The sequence below is a fragment of the Petaurus breviceps genome, unplaced genomic scaffold, assembly GCF_028583685.1.
Source record: "Petaurus breviceps papuanus isolate PSGF00001 unplaced genomic scaffold, PetGlider_PUasm1.0 90792, whole genome shotgun sequence".
In the NCBI taxonomy this organism is placed as follows: domain Eukaryota; kingdom Metazoa; phylum Chordata; class Mammalia; order Diprotodontia; family Petauridae; genus Petaurus; species Petaurus breviceps.
The window spans coordinates 3,141,693-3,152,033 of NW_027187347.1; positions in this window are offsets into that span (position 1 = coordinate 3,141,693).

A 10,341-nucleotide genomic window follows, 5' to 3' on the forward strand; every position below is an offset into this window, starting at 1 on the left:
AACTCTTTGAAAGTGGCAATGTTCATTTTTCTGGTACTTGTATACCCAGCACCTAGAAGAATGCCATAATAGACATTTAATAAATGCTTGATGAATTTAATTGTTTAATGTCTTTATGAGCAGTAATTTCTTGGTAGACTTGGTAGACTTGATTGAATCCAATTGCACTTAAACCCTATAAGGTGATGGTGACTGTTCTTTAAAGCATTAGCTTGTCTAATGGAGGGAGGTAATTTGGAGTGACTAAACTCTTGCCATTATCATGTAGGTAAAATTTGAAAGAATCTTTTATTTTTTGAGCAGTGGTTTTTCCAAAGGAACAGGATCCACAGAATCCAGTTTTCAAATGGGCTATCGGAAAACTCCAAGAATATGCTGGCAACATTTGTGAAAAAAGGAATCTTGTCAAACCTTTAAAAAGTCTCTTCCAGTTACCTGAACAGCGGTTGCCAGAACTTGGAAAGGAGAAGAAAGAGAAAATATTTTCTATTACTACTTTAGAGAATGTTCAATGAATAAAATGGTCATGTTTGCAATATTTTGTAGTAACCTTTGCATCCAGATAGAAGGAATGGGAGAAAGACACTAAGAAGCAGCATAGATCATGAACCCCTAGAAAGTGTCTTGTGAGGACTGAGAACAATGGCCCCAAGAGCCTCCTGCTCACTCCTTGCAAAGACTTGGAGAAATCCTGTACTCAATCTGACTCTTCCATTACTCTTTCTTCAGAAATGTAGATTTCTTTGGAAAACCTCTATTCTTTTTCTTTTTGTCTTTTAAAAAGACATAAGTCAGTAAAAACATTCAACTGTGAAGAAAGCTGGATACAATGGGAAAAGCCCTAGCCTGAGATTTAGGTACACCCTCAATTCTATTGCCTGTTCTGTGTGGCCATGGGGGAATCAGCCTCGCTGAGGCTTCTTTTCCTTTACCATAGAGTTCTCATCTAAATCTATATAACTAAGGGGCTGGTATTAGATCAATGTTCCCCAAATGCTGATACACAGCCAATTTTTAATGGCTCCATAAAACATTTACTGCCAGAAAGCTTTACTACTTACATCTCTAAGTTTAAAATGAACCCTGCCTCACTGCTTTTCCTTGACTCTGAGTACATACCAATATGTGTTAAGGAGATCTTGGGTGTTGAGCTTCAGAGGACAGAGTAGTTTGGGGTAAAGAATTTAAGTATTTTACAGTTTTGGTTGGAAAATACTGAGCTAGGAGCTCTACCATCATACAAACTGTTTGGGCTTCATGGATTTACACATCATGTGGTATATTTACATATTATGTGGTATAACGTGATGTGACAGATTAATAATGTTCCCTCCCTCCAGTGGAATATAATAACTGCCTTATAATCAGAGACTATTTCTTTTTTAATCTTTGTAACTGTAGGATCTATCATAATATTTGGTATACAGCAGGTGTTTAATTAATGCTTGCTGAATTATTTTTTGGTTGTGTTGTTAATTTTTAGTTGATATATAAATTCAGTTTCATGAATACATACTGAATGCTTACTCTGTGTAAGGCACTGGTAGGCACTAGGAAGACAGAGGAGAAATAAGACATAGCCTCTTTCCTCCAGGGACTTTACTATATTATTATTGGGAGTTTACAGATATCTCAATGAGGATGAAGTTTAAGCCTGAACTTATGCCTTATAGAGCAGCAATGTCCCTCAAATTAATGATTTTGGGGAAGTCAATGGTATAAAACTGCTGTTCAGATCCTCATCACCTCTTGCCTAGATTATTGCAGTAGCTTTTTAATTAGCCTCCTTGTTTCCAGACTCTAGCCTCTTTAATTCATTCTCTACACAACAGCCAAACTGGTATTCCTAATGCATTTATTGTTCAGTCATGTCCTATTTTTTGCGACCCCATGGAATTATTCATAGGGTTTTCTTGGCAAAGATACTGGGGTCATTTGTTATTTCCTTTTCCAGTGTGTACCCATTTTACAGATGACTTGCTTAGATGTTAGGTGACTTGACCAGGGTCACACAGCTGGTAAATGCCAGATTTGAACCCACGTCTTCCAGGCCAGTTCTCTATCCACTGCACTGCTTAGAAACCATGGCATTCCCTTACTTCAGTATGAGTCTTTAGTACCTTCTTATAGCTTCTGTGATATAATACAAACTGCTCTATTTGCCACTAAAAACCCTCTCAATCCATCTTCAACCTGCCTTTCTAGACTATTTCCCCTCATACCCTCCCTGTCAGCCTATTTGACCAATTTGCTGTTTCCTAGGTCCCAAGATACAGTTCCTGGCATGCAGTAATGGCTTAAATACTTTTGTTATGACAGTTGGTCTCTCACCTCCCTGACTAGGCCTGGAATGTTTTCCCTTCCCATTTTTGCCTCTTGGAATCCCTTACTCTCCCTAAATCTGAGGCCAAGAGGTATCTATTATGCAAAGCCCTTGTGAATTCTATCACCTACACCTAGCTCTAGGGTTCCTTCCTTAATAATAATGTATTTATTTATTTTTCTGTACATGCTGTTTCCCTCTAGGTGAATGTTAAGCTTTCTGAGGGCTGGGAGGGTTTTGATTTTTTGTCTCTGTATCCCAAGAATCTAGCACAGTACTTGGAACACAATAAATGCTAAATAAATACTTGTTGAGTTGAATTGAATTAAATGAAGCTAATAACTACTTCTTTGGTTTCCTGATCTAGACTTGGTGATTTGAGTCTATTTCAGTGGATGGGGTTGTCTTATGCTTTTTAAAATTTAAGACACTTAAGATATAATCTGCTATTGCGTAAACTCAGCTGGAAAAAAGACAGCAGATAAGTAACTCCTAAATGTATTTCAAATATTGGGCCTGTTTTCATGATAGGAGTTCCATTCCATCAAATAGTGCTAGTGGCAGTTTAATTTGTTACATATCGGGCTGTTAACAAGGAGGATTGATCTGATTGCCAGAGTTTGAAGGTTAAATGGAAATTTAGTTTACTCTGTGAGGGACAGATGAAAAAGATTCAATTTATTTCACAGTCAGAGGAAATTTTTTTTAAAAAAGAAATTAAATTCAAGACTCAGGAGTTGGGTTAACACACACTTTATAGAGGAAGGCTGCCGGTGGTATCTTAAATGGGACTCCAAAGGATTTGAATACACTGAAAATCTTGCTAGAAAAATCAGATCATTTCCTCTCTTCTGAAGGAACCCTCACATGTGCATGTATGTATGATTCAGAAAAGCTTCAGGGTGATGAATGATGACAGGAAGGACCTTTTGAATAACCAATCTACAAATGTGTGGCTTTTGGAAACCTGTCCTGTAGATTAGTTAGAGAAACTATTTAGTACACTGGCAGGGGTAGGGGAGAGGGAGGAGTTCTTAAATTAGAATTTAATCAGCTCTTTTGGTCTTACTGTAGAAATTAGCCCCTGCCTAGTGCTGCCCACATTCTTTGCCCTGCAAATGTCAGCTGTCTGCCTTCTATAGCTTATTACTCTGTGATATTCATCAATCACAATTATGGTTTACAAATCACTTTCATTGCAACCTTGCAATATAGATAATACAAATATTTCTATTTTATAGAAGTAACACAGATACCTGTAATTTCAGCTTTATAAAAAATGAGTCATCAAAAATTGCCATGAAATTTTTAAAAATTCAGTTAGAGAGGGGTCACCTTAAGCCACTTTGGTGTATTTCAAATTGAATTTATAAAATAATTGAGTCTTACCTTGTTAGTATAACCCTGTTCAAGGTGATAAATGGGTAGAGGTTAGTGAGCTGATGAGAATAATAAAACAAGCCAGAAGTCTGTGACAAAGATAGACACAAAGGTTTATTGTGTGGGCACTCCTGAGTTCCTCCATCCCCTTCTCCATATTCATTTCTACATAAGGAGAACCATACTTCAGCCCTCACTGGGGTTGCCTATATGTTACATCTATACTATAAAGGGAATTTATTACTATTAACCCTGTACTACTCACCTAACTTCCCTAGCTTTAAGATAGTTCCTAACTGATAGAGCATATAGCCTCCTACTCAACAGAATAAATACCATTGACCCTGGTAGAGTGAACAAGTGTCTGTTTATAATTCAGAATTGTCCATCTAAAAATGGTAACTGTGGCAGAGTCATTAGTGATGATCCTTACATCCAATACTTGAAATTTTATTTTCTTTTAAAATGTTTATAACAAACCTCTAATTTTAGGATATGGTTATGGAAAGGTACCGAAGTTTTAAAAAATTAGTTCTGAAAAATCAACTGGGTTGGTCTGTACACTAGATGAGTGAGATCTGGCTTTCTATGAAAGGTATTGTGTTAGGCTGTAATTTCAAAGGATCAATAGTGTGACATGGCCGCCAAAAAATGTAATCTTCACCTGGTAAATAATTTGACAAATGAATGAAAAAGCATCTGTTAAGTACTTAATACTTGGTCCTCTGCTAACTCTGGGGATGCAGACAGTTGCTGTGCTCAAAGAGCTTACTTTCTAATATAGAAGAAAACACAAACGAGAGTGATGATCCCAGAGGAGTACTTTGGTCTGGAAAGTTACAAGGATGAGAGTTGATTGACACACTCCATCTAGGAGCAATGTCAGAGTTGATCATGGTTTATAATTCCATTAAGTGGGGAACAGGAAGAGAGCAAAGCAGTTGGTGAGGCTGTGGATGAGAGAGTTCCTGAATGATGATATTATAGGTCTATTTGAGTATTGACTTTATTTCTAGGCTATTATATAGGAAAAACAGTAAATTTATTTTATCTCCAGAAGACAGAATTGGGACCAATGAATAGTCCGTAGGGAAATAGTTTTTAGAACTAATACTAACACTTGATTCTACCTCAGCAATATCATTCACATCCATCTCCTCCTGCTGTATACACTGGATCACAAATCTAGGGCAGAAAGGCACTTCAAAGATAAATTAGTCCAGAGGTGTCAAACACATGGCCTTCAGGCCACATACAGCTCTGAACCAATTAAAATGGAAATGGAAATATTTAACCAAAAAAATAAAAATATAATAAAATATAGATAATGTTACATTTTAAAATTGAATCCATATGTGGCCTCTAGGAATCCTTTGCAAGATCCTTCTCCAAGGTCATGGAGGCAGCAAAGTAACACAGTAGACAGAGAGATGGGCCTGGAGTCAGGAAGATGGAATTCAAATCTGAATGTATGGACTTTGGACCCCTCACCAAGTGAAATTTCCCATGAATTCCAGGAACCCAACCCTTGAGCTCAGATCTCTGGTGTACACCAGAGGAGAAAAATCCTTTTAACTGCCCTTTCATTGTGGCTCTCATTGTCTGCACCTGGCCCCACCCTAGACTGCCACTCCTTGATTCCATTTAGACCCACTCCTGGACCTTCATATATCAGTGTCTGTCTTGCCCCCTTTAGATGGCTCACATTCTTAAAATCTGACCAGTAGGTGCAGATTCTTAAAATTTTACCTACCGCAACTGGTGTTTTAATAAAATTTGTCTCTGACTGAAAGAAGGCTTGAGTTGAATTCTTTCAAGGCAGGATCCACATTTTTGCCCTTGAATTTCAGGATTCCCAGCACGCCTAGACCACAACAAATCCAGCCTCAGACACTAACTAGCTCTGTGCAAATTTCTTAACCTCTGTTTGCCCTAATCTAGTGGAGAAGGAAATGACAAACCAGTACAGTATCTTTGCCAAGAAAACCCCAAGGACAGTGTGGCTCCCAGGTCAAAAAGAGTTATATGGGACTGAACCCCGACAACCACTTCCACATCTCACCCTTAAGACAGATAAACACAGCACACAGGAGGGCTGTTAGCACAGGTTTACTCCTGATCTGGTCAGACAGGAAAGATACTAAGAAGGGGTTAATAATCTTACTTTACTCTAGTATAGTTTTCTCACACAAGGATTGTTGATAATGGGAGCACAAACTCCTACAGCATTCCCTAGTCACCTTCCTGCAGGGGCCAGCGACAAAGAGGGGCAACTACTCCTATATTTTGATGGGGTCAGTTGAGACAGGCACAGCTTGTGCCTCCCCTTAAATCCCCTCAAGCCTCAGTGGGGGCCAGTTGAGGCACACACAGCATTCCAGCTTGTGCATTCAACCCGAAGGTTTCCCCCAAGCCTTGATGGGGGCTGATCAAGGCACATACAGCATTTGTGCATTCAACCCTAAGGTACCCCCCACAGTAATCGGGGCCTACCTGCTTTATAGGGGCAACAGACAAAGAAGGCATATTGCCAGCAGTAGACTCACAAGTATACATCACCTCATCCCTGTATCTCACTGCGCAGCTGCAGTGGATGTTTACATTATTTATCATTATATAGTGCTGCACAATCATGGTGGAGGTATTTTGAACCATAATTGTGGGAACTCATATTTAATACCTGGTAACAAGAGAGTGTTATGGCTATGGATCCTGGGAAACTGAACTCTAAGAAGTAATAACAAAAATTCTCTTTACACACACCAAAATCCACCTTACACTAAAATCCACCCTACTTACTAGCTCCCGTGGATTTAATTATCATTTCTATGCTGATGATTCTCAAATCTACCTATCTTGCCCCATATTCTCTACTAATTTCCATTCTCAAAACTTCAAATGCCTTTCAGACATTCCAAAACTGAATATCCAGTAGACGTCTTAAATTTAACCTGTCTGAGACAGAACTCATTATCTTTCCCCCTAAATTCCCCCTACCTCCTACCCTTCCTGTTACTGTAGAGGGCAACACCATCCTCCCAGTTCCTCAGGCTCTCAACCTAGGAGTCGTCCTAAACTCCTAACTATCTCCTTCCCCATGCCTCTCCCCACATACAATCTGTTGTCGGCCTATCAATTTCACCTTTGCACATCTCTCTCTGATACATCCCTTTTTCTCCTCTGAAACTGCTATCACTCTGGTACAGGCCCTCATCACCTCACACCTGGACCATTGCAGCAGACTACTGGTTGGTCTCCCTGCCTCAGGTCTCTTCCCACTCTAATCTAGCCTCCAGTCAGCCACTAAATGGATTTTCCTAAAATTCAGGTCCAGCCATCTTGCCCCCTCTACTCAATAATCTCCATTGATTCTCTGTTGCCTCCAGCATCATATTCTTCATAACCTAGCCCCCTCCTGATGAGGGATAGCTCCCTCTAGGTTCAACAGGAACTCTGATCTTATCTAAGACCAGAAAACCTGCAATAGAGTCTGGAAAGAATTCAAGGTCTTAGGCTTAATTGGAGTGAGAGTTGTAGAAGTTTATTGTTACGAGAAGTGGGCAAGAGTCCTTTAGGGGACCTTCGAGTGAGAGGGGTACATGCTTTTACTTTTAAAGGGTAGGGCTGCCATTGACAGGGCTGACCGGATGGAGGGAAAGGACCTCAGTGCATAGAAAAAGGTTAGAGCTGACTGAGAGGAACTTGTGACTTTAGTGCATAGATAGTTTAGATGAGATTTGGGCCAGACTAGAAGAGACTTGAGGCAAGGACAAAGGAGTATTTGGGCCAGACCTGAGGAGACGTGAAGAGATTAAGTAAGAACAAAGGAGTCACAAGTTGTTGCCTAGGCAGATTGGGGGAAGGGGCAGAGTTTGAGGCTGGGAAAGGGATTTTACAGATTACAATTTTACAATACAAATTGCAGTTACAATTGTACAAACTGGTTTTACAAATTGGTTTTACAAATTGATTTAGACCCCAGGTACCCCATCACTCCTACCTTTGCAGTCTTTTTATACCGTATTCCCTGCCAGTACTTTTTGTCTAATGACACTGGCTTCCTTGTTCTATGAGCAAGATACTCCTTCTCTTGGCTCCAGGCATTTTCTCTGACTGTCCCCTATGCCTGGAATGCTCTGTCTTTTCTGCCCTGCGTGCTGACTTCCCTGGTTCCCTTTAAGTCCCAACTAAAATCCCTTCTGTTACTGGAAGCCTTCTCTGTCCTCTTGTAATTCTAGTGCCTTCCCTCTGCTAATAACTTACTATTACTATCTTATATATAGCATAACATATATATGTAAATAATGCATGATATTTATGTATATAATTGTTTGCATGTTGTCTCTTCCATTAGATTGAAAGCTCCTTGAGACCAGAGACTTTTTGCCTCCTTTTGTATCCCCAATGCTTAGCATAGTACCTGGCACTTAATAAATATTTATTGATTTATTGATCCTTATGCACAGTTTAATGGTCACCATTTCTATTCGAGTTTGACACCACTACACTATACATACCATGCTGTGTACTATAAATTTTATTGGATTGTAAACTCTTTGGTGTTTCTTTGCCTTATTTCATGTTTTGTATTCCCCATTCCTTGCACAATAGTTACTTACTAAATGTAACATTGGATATTTAAAATCTTTTTTGTAAGGTAGAGAGATTCTCAGAATCATAGGATCATAGATAACAGCTAGCATTTATATAGCACTTTAAGGTTTGTCAAGTGCTTTACGTTTATTATCTCATTTGAGTAAATAAAGGACAATTCAGGCAGAACAACTTGGTGAATGGCTAATTATAGAGGGAGTAGGTATTTTGAATGAATTAGAGGCCCCATAGACAACAGTTCTATGCCATATGACTGCTGTATGTTAGAGATCTTAACCACAGTCAATGTCCTTGTGTCATTCATTCATATGGATGGATAGACTATTTGTCACTTAAGCATTTTGTCAGTTACTTGAACTAGGCCTTGTTCAAATAGAGTAAGATTCTTCATTCAAGTTGAAATTATGGTCTTGAACTGTGTTCTTAATGCAGAATGTTAATTTCTGAAGTCATAACGTCCGTGATAATAAAGTGAGTTATGGTCTCTTGAAATCTAAGGAATTGAAGGCAATTTCTGGAAGATGCCTGGCTATAAAAGAACACTTAAGCAAAATAGTGTAAAGATTTTGTTTTATTAGTAGTAAAATTCTTTACAAACTAAGGTCAAATGACCCTCACTCTTCTGTTCTTTTCCTCAGCCCTTAAATGTTGGTGGGCCCTGCCTTATCATTTTTTCCTTAGTTAATAGACTTCGGAGGTAGATGTTCATGTCCCAGGGTAACCAGAAGGCAGGCCTACAAGAGCTGTCTTACATCCACGAAGATGTTCTTGGAACTAAAAGGGGTTTAGCCTTGGTAAGAGAAGGCTGGTGGTGAGGAGCAAGGGGGTAATGGTAGACATGGTAGCTGTGTTCAAGGGCTTGAATAGCTGTAGTGTGGAAGAAGGTTAAGACTATCTGTGTTTGAACTTAAAGGGAGAACTAGAAGTAATAGGTAAATGGGATAAATTTAGGTTTAATGTAAGAAAATACTGTCTACGATAAAACAAAAGTGAAATGGGCTAGTCTGAGAAGTTTCTCTTTTATTGGTGGTCATTAAGCAAGAGCTGGAAGTATTTCTTTTGGGGGGCCTGGATTGGACTAAATGAAGTACATTTAAACTCTAAAATTCCATGCTTCTGTGATACAATATGTAAACCATACACAGGCATCCCTCTAAATTAGAGAGGAAGCCAGACATGGAAACCAATGGATGGAAACCCTTCAAGACTCTACAGCTTATCAAAGGAAGAAGAGTGGGTTGAATCAATAAAATGTACTTTTTCCCTGTTGGACTTATCCTGAGAAGGGGAAGAAAGATCTAATGAATACCTATAGCTGCCAACCTTTTACAATGACCAAGCATTTAGGAAAGATGACTTCCATTGATACTCTCTGCCAAGACACTGAGAGTTAGATGTTAAGCTTCCTGGGGTGGATTGACATTTGCCCTCCCTCTATCTCAGCTATTACTACTTATTCAGTTAAAATCTGCTGTCTACCCTGAGCACTCTCCCATATCAAACAAAAATTTGCTCTTTTCTCATGGCTGGTCTCTTCCCTTGAGCACAAGCATTTTTTATATGCCAACTGATTTTTTTTTCCCTAGAGCCCTTCAGCTGCAAACTAGTATTCTGCAAGGAAGACTGTAAAAAATAGATGTTAACAGAGGTTAGTCCCATAGGAGCCAGTTGTTTAGGCCATGAAAACAAACAGAGGACCCATCCTAGTGAATACAGAAACAAGGGTTTGTGATAGTTTTATTTCATTTGAGAACATAGAGGAATTCTTGTTCATTATAGAGTGCAAAGACTTAAAAATTAGTACCTCCCCTCCCCACCAAAGGCTGTCAGTTAAATGCAAAGAAGAAATGGCTTTTGAAAGACAAAATATAACATTAAAAATACATTCTATGCTGGATAGTAGTAAGCCAAGTAAGAAATGAGCAAGCTTTAAACATGATCGTCTTTTTCTTCCCATACATATGACTACTTTCTGCAGCTGAAATTTACTGGTTCCAGGGACAAAACACCTGTAATGAACCTGG